Below are 19,414 nucleotides of genomic sequence, written 5' to 3' on the forward strand. Positions count from 1 at the left end.
CATGTCAGTGGTGTAATCCAGACAACGATCAGCCCGTTCATTGCAAATGCCTCCATTAGTGCGTGCAGTGGTTTGGCTTTTCTGTGTCAGCAAGGCTTAGGGTCTAGATTTTCCATGCAAACTTCACACAGGCTCTGTGAACACACATCCCCTCTGGCAAAGGCACCCATTGCTCAAGTCAGCCCTCACAGTGCACTTGAGTTTGAAGAGGCAGTTTGTACGCTTCAGCAACAGGCTCAATCAGCACAACCATGAGAGGATTCCCCATGTAGACAATGGCACTAAGTCTGCATGAAAAGGAAGGTAGCTCAGTTCTGCTCTAGACAGCCTTCTGCAGAGGTCTGGCATGGCTCTGAAGAACTCCTGCGGGTTCACATTCCCACTGACTTCCTGGAGGACCTGCCAGCTTCAATGTGCTCTCCTCCTGAAAAGCTGCTTCAAGGTCTAGTGGAGACTGGGTCCTCTTTCTCCTGCTGTCATGAAAGTTCATTCAAGGACTGATGTTTAGTCCACACTTGCAACTTACCCTCGATTGGTGGTTTCACTTCAGCCACAAAAAAGGGTAGGCTTCCTCTACCTCTTCTCTAAATCTTTACTTGTTATCTAACCAGAGCCAGATGAGGGATCCATTCAAGAAGTCTTCCCAGTTGATTCTTGTAGACGGGAATGATGTAATATGCCTTTCTTGCTGACTCTCAGTTCTGCAAAGTTAGGAGCCTCCACTGTGCAACTAAGCCACTGTATTTCCCATCAGGAAGTGATAGCAGCCTGCTGTCCTCCATCAGGTGAAGGGCATATCTGTTCAAATAAGAGGTTAAGCATCATTTGGGCAACAGACAACTTGCTGGTGTTGTGCCATGTGTCCTGCAAGGCTATCCACTTTTTGAAACAGGCAGTCCAGTGTGGTGTCTAGACAACATGGCAATGTGAGGAGAATCACTGTTCATCGATTTTCAGTGATGCCCTTGTCAACCTGCAAAGATCAGGTTAGCCTTATTGTGTAATGGTGCATGATCTCAAACTGGGTCCTGAGACACTGTCTAGATATATCTCTACCCAGGAGGGATACCACTATCTAACTAGACCTGACAAGGATTTGTTGCATCTTGGTTTTGGAAACTTCTAGAGGAGATTGTGTAGTTGGAGTTGGTGGGTCCAGCCGGAAGATGGTCACTAGTGGTGCCCCCCAAGGTTCAATACTTGGCCCAGTATTGTTTAACTCATTCATCGATGACTTGGATGAAGGGACAGATGCCTTCTCAGCAAGTGCACCAACAACACAAAGCTGGGAGGAGTGGCCGATACTCCAGAGGGCTGTGCAGCCCTTCAGAAGGACCTCAACAGGTTGGAGAGATGGACAAAGAACTGCCTGAAATTCGACAAAGACAAATGCAGGGTCCTGCAGCTGGGAAAGAGTAACCCCCTGCTCCAGTACAGGCTGGGGACTGACCTGCTGGAAAGCAGCTCTGCAGAGAAGGACCTGGGGGATCTGGTGGACAACAAGCCATCCATGAGCCAGCAATATGTCCTTATGGACAAGAAGGCCAATGGTATCCTGAGGTGCATTAGGAAGAGCATTTCAAGAAGGTCAAGGGAGGTGATTCTACCCCTCTACTCAGCCCTAGTGAGGCCACATTGGGAGCGTGTGTCCAGTTGTGGGCTCCTCAGTACAAGAAAGACACAGAGCTCTTGGAGTGGGTCCAGTCAGCGGACTAAAAAGATGATGAGGGGACAGAAGCACCTCTCTTACAAGGACAAGCTGAAGGAGTAGGACCTGTTCAGCCTTGAGATGACTGAAAGGGTACCTCATCAATGTAAGTAAGTATCTGAAGGGAGAGTGCCAAGAGGATGGATCCAGGCTCTTCTTGGTGGTGCTGAGCAATAGGACAAGAGGCAACAGGCAGAAAATGACGCACAGGAAGTTCCACCTGAACATGAGAAAGAACCCCTTTAATGTGTGGGTTGCCCAGAGAGGTTGTGAAGTCTCCTTCCTTGAGATACCAAAGAATTGTCTGGATGCAATCCTTTGCCATGTGCTCTAGGATAATCCTGCTCGAGCAGGGAGGTTGGACCAGATGACCCACTGTAGTCCTTTCAAACCTTACCCATTCTGACTGTGTGATTGTGTGGACCCTGCAAGATACTCTGTCTGAAGAAGGCAGGAACCCTTAAGGGCTTAAGGAGCTGAAAAGTCTTTCTGGATGTCTAATATTATGTCTTCTGGAGATGGAGAACAACCCATTCAGTTTCTTTTTCAGGCACATTTTACAAATCTGAAGGTTGTCATGTTTTCCCTTCTTTCCTCATATAAGCAGACTAAACAGATGAAGCTCTCTCAACCTATACTCATAGGTCACAGTTACAAGTCTGCTGATCATCTTTCAGTGATTCTAATAGTTGCAAGTTTTTCTTGAACTGTATTGCCCAAACTGGATATATGTAGAAAGTATGAGGTTTTCCTAATAACTGCGTAAAGTGGAATGATTGCAGCATGCATGGTGCTTATGGCACTTTTGTTTATATGGCCTAGTAGCAACGTTTGTTTTTCTTCACATCTATGTGGCATTGACTCACTCAGTAATGACATCCATTACCTCAATGACACCAATGCTGTTTTCTGAAGGCCTCGTTGCCCCCTTCTATATACATGCAGCAAATTATCCTGCTATGTGTGGCTTGCATTTGCCCTTATGAATTGCATTCTTCTATATACATTTCACCAGTGTCATACTCTGCCTGAACTCACATCCTGATCTCCAAAGTGCCTGAAACCACCACAGGGCTGATCAATGTCAGCAAAAAAATCCTGACATGAGCTGTCACTGTGCACTCGCAGCCCAGAAAGCCAACCAAATCCTGGCCTGCATCAAATGCAGGGTGGCCAGCAGATCGAAGGAGGTGAGTTACTCTTGTGAGACCCTACCTGCAGTACTGTGTACAGTTCTGGTGCTTCCAACAAAAGGAGGATATGGAATTGTAGGAGCAAGTCCAGAGGAGGACCACAAAGTTGGTAAGAGGACAGGAGGACCTTCCCCATGAATACAGGCTGAGAAAGTTGGGGCTGTTCCATCCAGAGAAGGTTGCCTGAAGACCTCATAGCAACCTTCAAGTATTTGAATGGGGCCAACAAGGAAGGCAAAGAGGGACTCTTCAACAGAAACTGTAATGACAGGACAAAGAATAATGGGTACAAATTGAAAGACTGGAAATTTAGGTTAGATATTAGGAAGAAATTCTTTACTGTGAGGGTGGTGAGACACTGGAACAGGCTACCCAGGGAGATTGTGGATACTCCAACACTGGCAGTGTTCAAAGCCAGGTTGGATAAGGCTTGAGCAACCTGGTCTAGTGGGAGGTATCCCTGCCCATGGCAGGGGAGGTTGGTCCTACATGACCTTTACAGTCCATTCAAAACGCTTAACATTCTGTGATTCTGTGAAATGTAATACACATCTTTTAAACCAACACCCAGGCTGATCATGAAAGTAGATCACAGCATTAGAGCCAGGACACATCTCTTTATCTCCTCCAACCCTGCTGTAGAATGAAACGATGCTGTTGTCAAATCCAATTCTCTTACCCATTACTCCACTGTCTTGGTAGCCTTACAAACAGGGTTTCGGCACCAGGGCACTTGCTGGTGCTGAAGGCAGCCTGATAGTTCTAATGTCCCATGGCTCCATTTCCTTTACTCCTTTAAAAACAGGTACTATCCTTCTGCCTTTTTTCCCTAGTCATCTGGAATCTCACCCCTTCTTCTTAAGATAATTACTACCACATTTAAGACAGTTTCAGCCAGGATTTCTGCAGGGTAAGATAATCTGAAAGGAAGGGAAACACATACCTGAGGTCATTGAGAAAAGGATGAGGGAACTCATGACTCTGCCCCATCAGGGGGGCGTATGACTCCAACCTCTCTGCCTGGCTCAGCGCACCCGCAGGTGCAAGTCCAGCACCTCCTGCAGGATGAGGAACATACGTGAGTCTTCAGACAGCATCTGGCCTGTTCACATAGCAGGGAGCTTTTGTTAACATCAGGAGGTTGGCCAATGAAGGGAAATTTTACAATTACACCACACAGTTCTGTTGACTCAAAAGGAAGAGTTAGCTTCAAAGCAAAGCAGGCTCCATGTAGTCAGGCTCACGTAGTCCAGCCAGCTGCACAATGAGGCATTTCAGTGGAAGGCTGTGAGTCTACTGGATGGATGCAAGACATTCACACGGGGCAGACAGCAGCTCTCACTAGGCAGCTGGCAAACGGGCAGCTCCCAGGAGCCAGAGAGCACCCTGGGAAAGGGGCAGGCAGAGCAGGGAACAAAGGCTGCCAAGTGGGTGTGGGTGCGATGCTGATCAGCATCCTCTCCATCAGGCAGGAGCTGGCAGCTGCTTCTGGTACCCTGGATGAACGGGCCACCGAATTCCCAGGCCCCTTGAGGTATGTGACAGCAGTTTCCCAAAGTGCAGTTTTGCGCATCAGTGAAAGAGCTGCCCCAGTGTTGCCCCCCTTCCCCAACTGCACTATTTTTCATTTCTTTCCCTAGACAGGATCGGCTCGATTCTTTGGGGAACCTTTTTGCCCTGTCCTTACCTTTAGCCATGAATGAATTTATTCTTTGCCCTGCTTTTTGGTCCAGCAGTTTTCCCAGCCGAGCACTGAGCAAGGCAGGCTGAGGGAAACAGTACACCCAGCTCTCACTCATTTCTCCCCTGCCTGCTGAAGAGCCAGGCAGCCCTGCACACGATCAATTACAGGGGACGGAAATGCCCCGTGCCTGATATCCGGTGGGGCTGAGTGATGACAGCCCACTAATCATTTCCAGAATTTGTGATTGGAATTAAAGAGCTGGGTTTTCCTTCAGTGAACGTGGGCAAAGCAGCTGGGGGAAGGGAGCTGCCTGTTTGGGTAGGGAAAAGACAAAGCATTGCAGAACCTTGTTGTGCCACTGTAGCAATTCAAGCACTGACAGCTGAGAGGTGATTTATGAGCTTAGGGGACAGCCATAGATGTCCTGTAGGACATCTCATGGTAGTGAGCGGTTACAGCTTTGCCAGACACCAATCTTCCCTTCCACCCATCACACACAGCACCTCCACTTCCAGCATCTGTGGGGTCCCTCCCCAACTTCTGAAGTGCTTGGGAGAGAGTAAGTCCTGCCTCCACTCTGCCAGCCCTACCAGGCGATCAATGCTGCCTGTTCACCTGCTTTCCCAACAAGCACCTGCATGCTCCTTCCCTTCTCTCCCACTTGTGCCTGGGAGAGGCTTCCCACACACCTCCTCCAAACCTCTTTCTCCACTGTGGTCCTGTAGAGCATAGGGAGACTGGCCACTTGCTTTATCCCAGTTTGAACTTGCCTCACTGAGTTCCTTGGCATTCTCCACATTCTTGGTGTCTGATGCCAGGGTTGTTGCTTGGTTTCCTGCTCTGGGGGATGTTCATCCTTGGAAGGAGCCATCTTTTGTAGCTTTGCATCTCAGCAGAACCCAGAAGCACCCAAGGAATTCTGCTTCCACAAAGAGTACTTGGTCAAAGGTGATTCTACTTGTTCAAAAGTCAGCTCCTGCCCTCCAAACACAAGGTGTGGCCCAGTGGTGCAGGACACCAAAGGCAAAAAAGCCTTTCATCATTACTTATGTCACCATAAGACAAGCACTCCAGAAGAGAAGCAAGGCTGTGCTTGCTGACCTGGCTCATTGACATGAAGCCTCTCTTTCAAAAGCAGCCTCAAGAGGGTCTCTGGGATACTGCCCTTTCTAAGAAGAGACCAGAACTTTTCCCTTTGGAATAAGGCATTGCCTAAATTTTCTCTCATGCTCCTTTTAGGGGCTTCTCACATCTTCGCCTGAAGCTACAGCTCTGGTCTATATAGTAAGGAAAACCCTCATGGTCTTCCCATATATCCCCGTCCTGGGCCCCAGCTATGAAACTCTTCTGAAAGGAGGCTCATGGCAAAGTCCTGTGGAGACAAGCTGGAGAGAGCTATGCAAAGGAAAGCCAGCAAGAGGGTGGGATGCCTGGAGGGCTGCAAAGAAACTTTTAAGTAATTGTGTCAGGGGAAGAAAAGATTGGGCTGTGGAATTGAAATTAATGAGCTGTCTGCAGGGCATGTGCAGGATAGACTGGAAGCCTTGGGAGCCTCCTGGAAGAGGGCGGCCAGCTCCTGCAAGAGCGACATCATATACCCTTGTGTCAGTGCTACACACAGAGCTTTGGTAGCAAGCCCATGTACCAAAGCTCTGTGTGTAGCCTCAATGCCTGACTTCCAGACAAGAATTTTACAGAGATTACTTTCTCTCAATGTCAAAACACTACAGATGTAACATCTTTCCAGAATTCAGGTGGCCACTTTTTCCCAGCTGCCACAGGTAGGACTGGGACATCCTTTAGCAAAGGTCATCAGTAGGGGAAACTCCTTCCCTGTGTAGCCTGACAAAGCCTGGGTTTGACAGCCTTCTGCAGACTCCCTCTGCCTCAGCCGGGTGAGGAGGATATTTGCAGAGAGCCTGGGATGAAATCACAGTCACAGAGGTCTCTTACTCCTCTTTGCAGCCTCAGAGCTGAGCTCAGTGCCCTTCTTGGATCCACTTTATGAGCGTTGCTGTTTGATGTGAAATCTCCATCCAGAGCTCAGGGCTTGAGACAGATACAATTAACAATTTTCATGGAGTAACCAAGATAAAAGAAGGAGTCAGTTGGATGCCAGGCCAAGCCCTGCCCAGGATCATGCCAACACACACATTTGTGAGAACAAACATGTAACAAGAGGAGGAATTAATTAGGCAGGCTCACTTATCACCACTCTCCCTCCCTGCCTCTCAGGGAGGCTCCCTTCCTGTCTCAGTGCCAGGCTGCACGTACAAAAGCAGGGCTCTGACTAAGGCTTGCCTAGAGATCCCAGGCAGCACACTGCCATCTCCACATCCTATCCCTCCACAAGGCTGAGTGCTCCCTCCCAAGCCTGGTGGGCAGAGCAGAAGAAGAGGTCTCAGGTCTTAAGGAGAAAACTAGGACAGTGTTAAAATCTTGGGAAATGAAAAACCAGACTTGGATGTAAAATAATCCAAAGACAGAAAGTTTGTAACCAGCTCAGGGACAGCAGCTCGTGGAAGGACAGGGACTGAGCTCCAAGGGATGTCATGGTGCAAGACCTGCACTGACACAGCAATTTCTGTGTGCAGTGAGCTCTAGGAGCAGCAGCAGGACAGGGTTTCAAACATGAGTAAAGTGGACACTTACTTAAAGGAAGGAAATGGTCCAGATGACAAACCAACCAGGCAGGTAGAGAAAAAAGCCACCACCTCCTCTCCTGAACCACTGCTGTAGCCCTTGCATATCACAGGCTCTTGCAAGAGGAATCAGCAGCATTGCCTATGGGAGGGTTTCACGCCACCTGCCCAGCTCAGAACAACAGAAATCGTGGAGCTCCTTAACATGTTGTCTATTAAAACACAGCAGTCTAAAAGAAACTCAATTTGTGAACAAGTTCTAAAATACCCTGCCCACCATGTGTCTCTTGCCCTCCAGTGACATTTGTGTGTGTACTCAGAAGAGCCAGAGCAGGCAGCCCTGACGGTGTGCAGTACAAAGCATGGAGATCAGGCACAGGGACTGAGACAAGCTGGTGAGCTACCCAGTGAAAAAAATTCCCTGTAAGAACTTACAGCAAATTTCTTGACTCCAGTAGCATCTTCCTCAAATATACGACAGGGTACTGATGGAGAGGAAGGGCTCTTGGGCTCATAGGATGTTTGTCCCAGAGAGCATATGTGCTGTCCTTGCAAATGGCACAGCATGCTGTGAAGGACTCTCTACCAGTCACGAAGGATGTACCCAACCTAGCATTAAATCCAGCTGGCTTGAGTGCCAAGAGCAACAAAGCTCTGGTCCCACAGACTTCAATGAGTCATTTACCCCCAGCATGGAGCCTGGCCCATGTCCTTGTAGTGACTAACTATTGGCACTGAAGCATCTATCTATGTTCTATACCTGCACAGCTGCTATCCTTTCCAACAGAAAAGTCATCCCACACACAAATAGGCTTCAGGCTTTGCCACCAGTGCTGTCCTGCACAGGTCCTACCCTCTGTTCCCTGCCCTTGCCTTGGCTGACGGGCAGCATAACTGGGTTGTGGGTGTCTCAGTTCTCTCTTCCCTGGTGCTGTGGCCAGTCATAGAATCATAGGATTGTAGTCTGTGGGAACAATGACTCTGCCCCAAGACAACGATGGCAGAAGTCCTCACAGTGCAGTATGTACAAGTAGTGATGCTGAATGCCACCCTCAGTTCATGGCCCACAACACCTCTCCTTTCTAGGTCCCTGGCATTTTGCTTTCCTTGTCAGGTTAGACTATGCCAAGTGTTAGGTATTTAAAAAGACTCAGTCAGTACAAGGTTTCCTTGGCCTTCCCTGTCCCACTGGCTGATGCGCATGTCACACAATCAATACACACAGTGTATTTGTATCTGGCCCCAGGTCCTGAGCAGGGTGAGCAAAGGACTCTTCCAGGGTTTGTCTGGTGGTTTCACCCTCATTGGTCCACTGGGAAATAATAATCCACTGGAAAAGTGAAAGAACAAGTAGCCCTGTGTCCCCTCTGTGAGCAAACTAACCCCAAAGACACCAGCCAGACTGGACTGGTGTGATACAGGGAACCCCAGCAGCCCTTCCTGCTGGGACAGCAGCAGCACAAGAGATCTCAGCCATGCCATGGCTCCCAAAAACCTCGATCTTCCTCGCCCCTGCCTCCCAATGCCCTTACCACTGTCCCTGCTCCCTCACTCCCTGCCCCTGCCGGGAGAGCCCAGCTGTGCTCACTGTGGGATTCAGTCACTTCCTGACATTTAGCACTGTGCAGTGTGACTGGGAGCAGATGTACATGAGCAATCAGAGAAGTGTGGAAGATCTAACACTGCATCCTACAGGACACGGAGCGCGCGTAGGGCAAGGGAAGGGGCGGAGGGAAGGGGAGGGGGAAAGAAAAAAAAAGGGGAGGGGGGGGGAGAGAAGGAAAAAAGAGAAAAAAATCCACAAAACCAAACCACAGACGGCTCAATACTTTCCATGTGGTGCCGCTAAGGAGGAAATCGCCTCCATTTGCTACGTGCAGAGCCTGGTGTCTGCATAGCGGCCGGGAAAAGAAGGGAGCCTATTTCCCAGGTGGAGGGAGAGGAGGGGCTACCGAAGGAGCTGCACCCGGTGGAAGGTGCTTCCCACACCCACGCGGGACGGGGTCGGTGGGACGAGGGGGTCCCGCCGGCGGTGGAGGCTGTGCTGCAGGGGCGCCGGATCGGGTGCTGCCTGGGGATCCCCGCTGCGCTGCTCCACATCAGTGCTGTTCCGCCAGGGAAGGCAGCCCTGGGGCAGAGTGCAGGGGCTGCCCGGGGGTCCCTCTCTTTTTCACCCTCTCCCAGAGCCAGGGGCTGCGGGAGACCGGCTCCTTACCCGGCATCCAGTCTTGCCGCTTGATCTGGGGTGCCAGCTATGACCTGAGGTACCATGTGTGCTTTCTCACAGCTCAGAACGGGGCCAGGGGAGGTGAGGACAAATCTCCCAACCCCCTACCTCTCTTTGAACAGTGTGGGTGAGACGAAGGCTGCAATGTTCCCCTCCCTTCCAGTGACTGCCCACTGGCCCCTACGCCCACCAGAGTGCTGCCAGCCTGTAGGGGCAGCTGCCTGGTGCTGTGCTCTGTCCTGTCCCTGGACCTCCTGCCCAGCCCAGCTACCTCTGGGGGCTCTTGCCCCATTCTTTGTCCCAGCTGACAGCCATCTCTGATGGGGCAGGAAAAGGGGAAGGATGCTCCTACCCAAGGTCCCTATCCAAGGCACACCCAGATTGCTGCTTGTGGATAATGGTAGAGAATGCAGCACCTGAGGGAAACTGAAGCCTCCCTGGAATTTCAAATTGCTGAGCACCTTAGAGGATAGGGGTCCCCTCTCTCCCACCACTCCTTCCTCACTTTCAACATCCTATCCAACACACACTTCTTCACTCACAGACTTGTTTCTGGGCCAGTGCTATGAGGTCCCTACCCCACAGCACAGCTAGACATGCTGCAAGAAATCAAAGCCTACCCCTCCTTGCCTGCCCCCAGCACCAGAGTGGGGCCACTCCTTGTGCAAGCCTTCCTAGGGCAGGAACAGCCTTGGGCTAAGGGATGGCACAGTGCTACCTCAAGTGCTTAGATCAGGAGGCAAAGTTCCTGATCAGAGGTCTGCCCCAATCACACCTGGGCTTTGCAAGCCAGGGAAAGTCCATGGGCTCCAAGATGAGCAAGGTCAGGTTGAGGGCAGGATTTAGCCTGAGGACCAGAGCACAAGAGGTCCTTCCTCCACAGCCCTGGGCACCTTAGTGAAAAGCAAGGAGGTCTTTGCTGTGGCCACACTTCTCTCATGTCCAAGCCCCTGTCTGACACAGCCCACAGAGCACAGGGCTTGACATCTTATTGGGAAACTCGCATCCAAATCATTTCTCCAGCTGTGAACAGGAACGACCAGAAAAACTCAGAAAATACCTTCTGCTGCCTGCAGCAAGCACCTCAGCTGTAAAATGTAAAGTCAGCCTGGTTTTGCTCCAGGCTGTTTAAACACCAGCCCAGACCCTTTGAGTGCCTTCCCTGTTGCTGTATCTGCAGACTCACAGCTGCTGAGGAAGTTACAGCGCTCCTGGCCCCTCTCTGGGAAGCCACTGCTCTGTCCTGATTTGACCCGTGTCCCTGGGGCCTTGCCTAATCTCGTTTGCACAGGTGTCCCACAGGTGGGGAACCCTTGGAGTTCACAGATCTGCATCCATGCCAGCTAAAGCACAATCAAGCTTTAGGCCATTGCTGTTCCCTGGAAAAAGACAAGATTAACAGGGCCAAGTGAGAGGGAATCAAAACTGCCCTTTCAGAAACTGTCTGCTAAAGGAAAGTCTCAGGACAGGGCTCAATATTTTGATGGCTATGAGGTCTTTGTCATATCCATCAACCATAAAACACAGAGAAGCAAGACAGTGTGTAGTACAACCCATACCATTTTGGCTGGTCCACCCCTTTTCCCACAGTCCCTCTCGTCCTTAGAAGACTGCATGTGATGGGTGCCATGACCCATTGCAGATTTTTGTAGGGCACACTAGGGTACAGATCATTTGGCAAAGCTTTCTGTGATATGCAGAGGAAAGCTTCAGACCAAGATACCCAAGTCTCCAGCACTCCACCAGAGAGAGGGGGATGCCACTCAAGCTCTCAGAAATATCTCTTGGTTCACCTCCTGACCTACAAGACCCTCTGGCAGTTATGCTGTAGGATGCCACAGGAATCAGGATCTTGGGCCCAATATACCCTGAGGCCCTCCCCAACTTTTTGCAAAGAGCAGAACTTACCTCCAAACACCTCCTGACATGTGGTACTCTCCTCACTGGGATGTCTCATGGTTCCCCTGCAAAGTGTCACAGCTGGAGACTTCTGTGCACCTTCTGCAATGAAGAAGGCTGTCAGGTGAAGCGTTGTGAGGCTGTGTGTCCTATCTCGGCAGCTGCCAGCTAGCTCCCACTGCAGGGGCTGTCCAGCTCTGCATTCACCATCTCTGTGCTCTATGGGCTGTACACTGATGAAAAGCTGATGGTGCTTATTGAGGAAGCTCCAGTCCATCTACCTCTTGCAAGGATGGATGACCCCCTCACCATGTGGAGAGCTTGAAAGCAGCCCCAGCAGAACTGGGTGCAAAGCCATGAGACAGTGGCTTGGTTTTTCTTGGGAATTAACATGGTGCCCAAAGAAGCTATCAGTTCTCCAGCAAAGTTGGGGGACTTCTAACAGAAACCCCAGTCCATCTTCCAGGAAAGTGTGGGGAGGTGACATCTCCTGCTTGCTGGTAGTGAAGGCACAGTGGGGATGATGGCACAATATGCTGCCTGGGGGAAAACACCAGCTTCTACTAGGCATCTCTCCCTCTGTTGCTTTATTAATTTATTTTTCATTTTCCCTCCCTCCTCTTCTTCCTCCTCCTTCCTTCCCCCTAATCTGTGAACAAGACTCCCAAAGTTAGAATAGAGAAGAAAACCAGCACAGCTGCAAATTCAATCAGCGGCGTGCTGGCAGGCAGGCACGCACAGCTGGGAGAGGAGAGCACACTCTCATACACACAAGGCAGCACCAAATTGAGCATGTGGAAGAAGGCCAGCAGAGGCCAGTGACTCACATCCCTGGCCTCCATCAGCTTCAGATCAAGAAACATCAGTAGATGACTGAGGCTGGCAGGAGGTACCACAATGCTGGAGCTATGCTGAGCCCTCGCAGGCTACCTGAGAACAGGATGGGCAAACTGTCCTGACCTCAGAGGCTGCTCAACAAATCCTCATGGCAGATGTAAAGTGACACATTATCTTCTGTGGCTCTGAGTCTAAATATTTATTTCCTCATCCAGGTCCTGAGATGTCCCTCCTTCCTTCTTCCTTTGTCAAAAGTGTCCATATCACCAGTGCCAAGTAGTACTTAAATGGGAGACAGTGTCTGGTGCCACAGACCCAGCAGACCCAGAACAGAAAGTACCATTTGCTATGAGTTGAGCACCAACGAGATGTAAAGAGCCCTTCCCATGGCAGAGGTGGAGAGCAAGGAGTGTGTTGTGAAAATTGCAGCTGAACCATGAGCCCCTGTTCTCGGGGTATTCTCTCCCCTCCCCAAACACCCCAGCAGCACAGTGGGGCCTGGGATGGCTGCCAGATTCTCCTTGTTTAGAGGCTATTTAGTGTCCCAGAGAGGAAAAACAATGCTTGTGGGAAACTGTAAGCAGAGCAAAACCAGCACCTCTGAGGACATGGAGCACCTTTGCAAAGGGCAGTACTGCTTCCCACTCCTGCCTACACCCACAGCAGCACCACCATGGCACGGCCAGCTTCCTTGTCTGTGATGGCAGTGACCCATGTCAGGGCACAGCAGCAGGACAGGAGAGAGAGGATGGAAAAGGGTCTTGCACTGATGGAGCATCCATATCCACCGCCCAGTGCACAGACTTCAAGTTTCTTGCATCCCCTGCAACACCTCCACTGCTGCAGTGCAGCCCTTTGCCATTTGCTATGGCCCAGCTATACATCCCTGTGCTAGTCTTTTTGCAGTACAAGTTCCTCCCAGTCCCTGGCAGCATCAGTTCTGTTTGCAATGCTGACTCCCCAGCTTGACAGAGTACAGACACACCACACAGCACCAGGAGAGAAGCCAGTGAAGCACCATTTCATCACGCTGCAGAAAAATGGGAGAGGATACTGTACAGCCCTGAGCAGTGGTACAGCTTCATCCAGCTCTGCCTGCCCCTGGAGCCCTCCATCTTCTGCCATTTCCCCTTGCACAGCCACACTTCCCAGCACACTGGTCTATGATGCCTGGTTCCCCTCTCCCTTTCCCCTCTTCGCTTTGCTGTGAGGGCCACAAAGCCTCCTGCTGATGCAGGATGTGTTGCAGGATACACCACCATTCAAAACTGTCATGAGGTGTAAGTGTGAGGTAGCTGGAAAGCATTGGTATAAGCTGAGCAACTCTCCTGTACGTAAGCAACCATACCCTGTCCACCTCAAGTTCCACCTCCAAACCAAGGTTGGAGCCTGGATACCATTCACAGGTTGAAGATTGGACACTGCCATTCTGGCTTGGGAGAGAAAGAAAGTAAAGGCAAAAAAGGATGCAAGTTTTGGATTCCTTCACCCTGACCAAACATGATCTCTGCTCCAGCAACTCTATCAAAGCAGAAGCATAAGGCATTGCAGGTAGGTCTGCTCCTGCCCAGCACTGTGAACCTGAGGTCGCTCTTCCCGTGCCAAGTGCTGTTATTCAGCTGGTTTTAACTTGGCCATGCTAAAACTGTTTGGGTTGAACTTCATCTTGCTGGTTAGCTGCCTAATGCTGAACTATCTAAGCAAATACAGTTATAAAATATATCATTTCAGCCAAAATGATTAATCTACTTCCAAGAACATTGTAAGGGGAAATGCTTTGGTTTCTCTTGCTTTTGTTACAGAGAAATCTGATGACCTTTTCTTTGAAGAGCTCTTGAAGCTGTATGTTTTTGGCATGCGAACTTGACGTCTGGCAAACCGAGAAGCAGGGAAGGCCTTTGGTTTAGTCCAGATGCACCCTTTGCAGCTGCCAAACTTAGCCAAGTCTTTGAAATATTCCGTTTCATATGTGCTCCCTTAAGGCAGTCTTATACTGCTTACCACCTAAATTCCCTGAAACTTTTCCCCTTTCAGGATGCACTCCAGCCAGGGACTGAGCAGGACTTCCAGATAAGCAAAGCTGTGGATTGCTGCAATCCAAATCACAAGTCCAGACCATCCCTGAGATTAGGCAGCTCCTGCCCTCTCACACTTCCCATCCTTGCTCAGGCAGAATGAGCAATGTGTGCATAGACAGGTGGGAAAAGGGGCTTACCGGACCAAGAGACATAAACACAGGAACTGCTGGGAGGAGGGAGGATTTGGCATGGGACTTTGACTGAAGGGAAACTGGACTGGATCCAGGAGAGAAAAGGAAGGTGAATCTCCATGAGAACTTTGCATGAAGAAGTGCAACCAGCTGAGATCGTGGCACTGTGATGCCAAGGGACTTGCAAGTCTGCAGCACTGGAGAAAGCCGGGGTATGCCAGAAACTGGAAGAAATGAGGAGTGGGGCAGGAGGAGGGGAGCCACCAGCTGCTGAGTATTACCAGTAGTAAGTGTGGTAAGTGCCTCTGCTAACCAAGAGGCCTTGGGCAGTGTTGCACGCAGAGGTGACAGCCAAAAGGTGCACAAGGAGCATCAAGACCTGACTTCAGGAATGTCAGGACAAGACCACGTCTGCAAAAAGGTTTCTTTAACATGAGGCATGGAGGGGTAGCAGCATGTCATGGAAATATACTGTGTATGCTCATCCTTATAAGGGGTGAATATGTCCTGTACCATGATGCACTGCTAGAGGAAATAAGCAGAGGCCTTCCAAAAGTCTCCTAAAGGTGTGCAGGCTCCACACTTGGGAGACAAAGAAGGGAATTCATTAAAAAATAATGAACTGTAAATCAAGACATTGCTTCCAAATAGGGAGGGGCGTATCCTGCTTGGTGTAGTGCAAATGAAACCCTCCAATGTGTCTGAGGCTCCGAATAGCACCATTTGTTTATTTATTTTCATTGTGATGCTCTGGTTTAGCTTGGAACCAGCTGCACTGAAGTCTTTGCAGCTCTGAGGTCTCCAACCTCAGCTGTAGCCCAAATAAGGGCAGAAGGTTTGGAGACTATCCAGGCAAACATTTGAAGCTTGTGAGCCTTGTTTTGCACTAGCTTTAGGAGCCCCCTTTGCACTCATACTTCATTAGCTCTAAGCACCAGTGCAAACAGTCTCTCTACAGACATTAGCCTTTCATGGGACCACCATTGTCCATGGATGAGCAGTCAACACTACCAAGTCTCTCCTTTTGCTTCGTTTTCCCCTTAAGGAGGAAAATTTTCCTACCACTGTCTTAAAAATAAACAAATGCCAAAACAACACACAGGGAAAAAAGTGCTTACCCTCACAAAGCTGCCAAGCCTTTTCATTTTTCTCCCAGAATCCCACAGGAAGCCCAGGTCAAACCCTGTCACTTTTTCTCAGGAAACACCTCTCCTCTTCCTGGTCTCATACCTAGGCAAAAGCAGAAAGTCTGCATTCAAGCTGTGTCAGCAGCAAGGGGGTGGCTCATCCATCTTCCAGCCAGGGTGCCAGCCAGTCACTCACCTGCCAAGGAAATGAGGGCACATAAAGCCGAAGAATGGAGAAAGCAGTGGTCCATGTTATTCCAAGTGTGTCACTTTACTAGGAGATATCTTCCTCTGCAGATGGGATCATAGATCCTGGCAAGCACGATGGACAGAGCTGGACTTCAAGCTGCGGGGAAAACCGAGATGGAGAGTGTTTGTGCATGCGAAAGCCATCGGGAAAGGGAGCAGCTCTCCACTGAAAGGCTTCCTATAACAGGGTGACTGGGGGGATATCTCTTGTACCTTTCTCTTTGTATTAGAGTATCCTGAGTTGGAAGTGACCTACAAGATCATCGAGTCCAAATTGTAATACTGAAGTATTGACCATTGAATCTTTTATTCTGTAGTAACAGGGATCTTTTTAACACAAACCCGAACTCCTGAAAGCCAGGCAGTCTCACCAAATGCCCTCCCTTCCTAAAGCCTTCACCCCAAAGAACCAGGGCTGCCTGCTGGTCCCCAAGTCCTGCCCTGCCAGGCTCTGCCCTGCCCTGCCCAACTCTCCCCAGCCACGGAAGCTCCCTTTCAGCACCATGGTCACACTACCACATTTTGTTAGCAGGGCATTGTGGCCCAAAGTGGGATTAGTAGTCCAACCAGGGTGCTGGCCCTGCAAAAGGATGAGAGGTTCATGAGCTACCTGGACTGCAGCTCCCAGAACACAGAGCAGCATCAAGAAATTGTGTGTGACTTTTTTTGACAGGAGCTGAGCAGCTGGAGAAAGAGCAATTCCTGATCAGCTTTGCATTTTAACCTCTCTCTCTAGAGGAAGGCCAGGCAGGCATCTGAACTGGAGTAGTCCTCAGAAAATGTACAGCACAAGTGGCTTCACAGAATCCTTTGGCATTGGAAGGAGGACCAGTGAGATCTGGCTGCTGAAGTCCTGCCCTTAACTTCTCCTCCACAGGCTGGTTCCTGCCAGTTGTTCCTCTGTCTCTTTACCATAGCATTTTCAGCTTTGGCCAAGCCTAAAGATGAGCCCTTCCAGCTTCAAAACTGGGAGCCTGCTGAGGGGATCTAGACCTCAGCAGAGATCGTTTGCCTCACAAATTGATCTGAGAGCTCCTCCGAGGGGCAATGGCACCAAAAAAGACAAAAAAAACCACTTTCTCTCCCCCCACATCTGCAGGTGTCTGCAGAGATGTGAGACCTGTAGTGCTCAGCAACCTTGGGCATCTGCTCCACTTTCTGTCGGAGACACAGCCAGGACACTTCCCTGAGCTCAAGCAGCTCCCACGCAGTGGGCCAGCGCTCATTGCCAGGGGATGTGTGTGCAGAGCCAGACGGAGGTAGAATGCAAGCCGACTTTCTCTGAGACAGCCAGGGCCAACTCCAGAGAAAAAGGCAAAGAAAGGCTTTGCTGTCAGAGTCAGGGTTTACAACCAGTCATAAATGGCCTCGGTCCCTAAAGTTCCCATGGTGACAGTCCTGGTGGGAACAGAGATGTCTCCTCTGCTTAGTCCCCACCAGCCCTTCCCAGGTCAGTGTGTGCAGCTGCCTGGAGCAGCCTGGGTGAGCTCCTCCAGCTCCAGTATCCCTGAGATGGGGAACAAAGTGTGGTCCCAACTACAGGGGAGCAGCAGCAGGGCACCTTGCATAGCATCCCTCTGGGGCCAGGCTGCAAATGGGGCTTGATTCTTCTCCTTCAGCCAAGTATAGGGTTTGGTATTCACCTCCCTCCACTCAGACTCCAAAAGGCAAAAGATGGGAGGCAGCAATGGATGGACCAGTTCTCCATGGGACACAGGGACAGAGCACTTTTCACTGATGCCAAAAACAAGCTTTCTGGAGAGAAAGACTGCTTGCAACACACAGGCTTTGCCATAAACTCCTTTTCATTTCACTAGTTAGTTATCTTTGCTGGTGCCTAGCCAACTTGACTTTAAAACTCTTCCCAGCACATGATATTCTCGTTCTTGTTTTATCAACTTGCTTACTTAATGCATTCAGATGGGGGAAGGCCCACTGCAGATGCATCAGTGTGCAGAGCAGATCTAGGTTTGCTTCCTGGGAAGGCTTCCCTTTGACCTGCTATAAGGCTGTGGGCTTGGTTCTTCTGTCCTAGAGACTCCTGTGCATTAAAAAATAATATTGTTTTTTTCCCTTCTCTTGCTGTGCCTTCCATGCTGTTAGAGAAAATTCTTGTGGAAATAGATGTATGGACCACATCCCACCATGGGAGCTACTCTAGACTCCCTCCAAGTGTGACTGGTCCCACCAGACTACCCGCGGTGTGGACACCACTGCCAGAGCTGATTACCCCAGGCTCCTCATATAGCTGATGGGAAGAAAAAGCATCTTTACTTGATCGAACTATCCTGTTTCATTTTCTACTTGAGGATGAAAAATCTGATGCCCCGTAAGTTCTTCTGGCTACTCATGAGACCCAGGACATAGTGGTCACATGAGATGTCTCCACTGAGAGCCTGGGACGTGGTCAGACATGTGCTGGCCATGGCAGCTGCAGTTTGGAGGCACAGATGGTGTGATTCCAGTGAAAGAGTTGACAGTCATCTTTCTGTGCCTAATTCCTGTTAAGGTAGAAGGCCTTGCCCTGACTGGTTATGGCATCACCATGCAACAAACGTGAGTCACTGCTGTAACAGACTGAATTTACAACTCCTTGCTTGCTGAGTTTAAAACAGAGGAAGGCAGCTTAAGCAAACGGAAGGGCCTAAGCATGTGAAAAATGTTCTCTTTTCAAAACTGCCATTACCCAATTGAAAATCTTTGTATTTGGGCTGCAAGTCTATGCCAAGTCTCTGTCTGAGGCTCAGTTCAAACACTCAGGCTATATAATCCCTTCCAGTCTGGACTCATAATGGAAACACCAACAGACCGTTAAGCACAGCGGTATTGCCAGGTTTTACTATAATTAAACACACACAGGAAAAGGTATAAATAACCAGGTTAAATTAAGGCAGGGGGCTGTCATTGAAGGGATCTCCGGGAAAGCCTGCAGCCTGGTTTTGTCTCACTGGTTCATGGGTGGTCGACTTGGGGCTTGGGATTTGTGCCTGGCCCAGGTACGCCCTCTCTAGCAGATGCTATGTATTAAAGAAAAGTCAGCTGGCCATGATCACCTGCACAGCATAATGTTCCAGCCCTCAGGTCTGCGCTCCTCCCTTGAGGCAAACTCCTTTCTGTAAGACAAGCTAACCCTTGAGGGTGAGGGGGAAAATGGGAGTCTTGCTGCCTTGAGCCACACAACTTTTCTGCGTTTATGTGCCCTGTTAGGGGCCCATGTTTGTTGTTTGCTACTTTGTCCTCAATTTCACAACAACCGGATTAAGTGGCTGGAAGAAATGAAGATGCAGAAGACATAGATAGAAAAGGTTAAAAATATAGCAAAGAAAGAGTGGCAGAGAAGGCAGAGACTTATTTCTGGGACATTGGTTCCTGTGGACCACCTGGTCCATAGTCTGGGGGTCCTCCAAAGAAAGCACCTCTCTGCAGCACTCAGGCACTGCAAAGCAGGGACATGGCAGGTCTCACTCTCTCCTCTCTGCAGGTTGTCACCACTTTCACATCCCAGCTGTCTGGCAAGAAACCCTCCTGCATGCAGATGCTGGGGAAAGGAGGGACACCCCCAAAGAGGATACTGCCTTAGGTGTGCTAGCAGACAAATAAAGCTAGAAAATAGGCAGATTCACAAGAGAAACATTCCAA

The 19,414-nt window shown here is 49.9% G+C and overlaps 1 long non-coding RNA gene across 1 annotated transcript in view; it reads right to left on the bottom strand.

Moving 5' to 3' along the window:
* Positions 1–3,854: 3,854 nt before the first annotated feature.
* LOC139668429 (uncharacterized) overlaps positions 3,855–19,414 on the bottom strand; it is a 36,180-nt gene continuing 20,620 nt past the window's right edge. The window contains exons 2-5 of the long non-coding RNA XR_011697056.1: positions 15,723–15,872; positions 15,518–15,629; positions 11,363–11,455; positions 3,855–3,959 (exon numbers count right to left, since the gene is read on the bottom strand). This is a non-coding gene — a long non-coding RNA (uncharacterized lncRNA). The remainder of the gene's footprint in view (positions 3,960–11,362; positions 11,456–15,517; positions 15,630–15,722; positions 15,873–19,414) is intronic.

This window comes from Pithys albifrons, chromosome 2 (genome assembly GCF_047495875.1).
Source record: "Pithys albifrons albifrons isolate INPA30051 chromosome 2, PitAlb_v1, whole genome shotgun sequence".
Classification (NCBI taxonomy): Eukaryota; Metazoa; Chordata; class Aves; order Passeriformes; family Thamnophilidae; genus Pithys; species Pithys albifrons.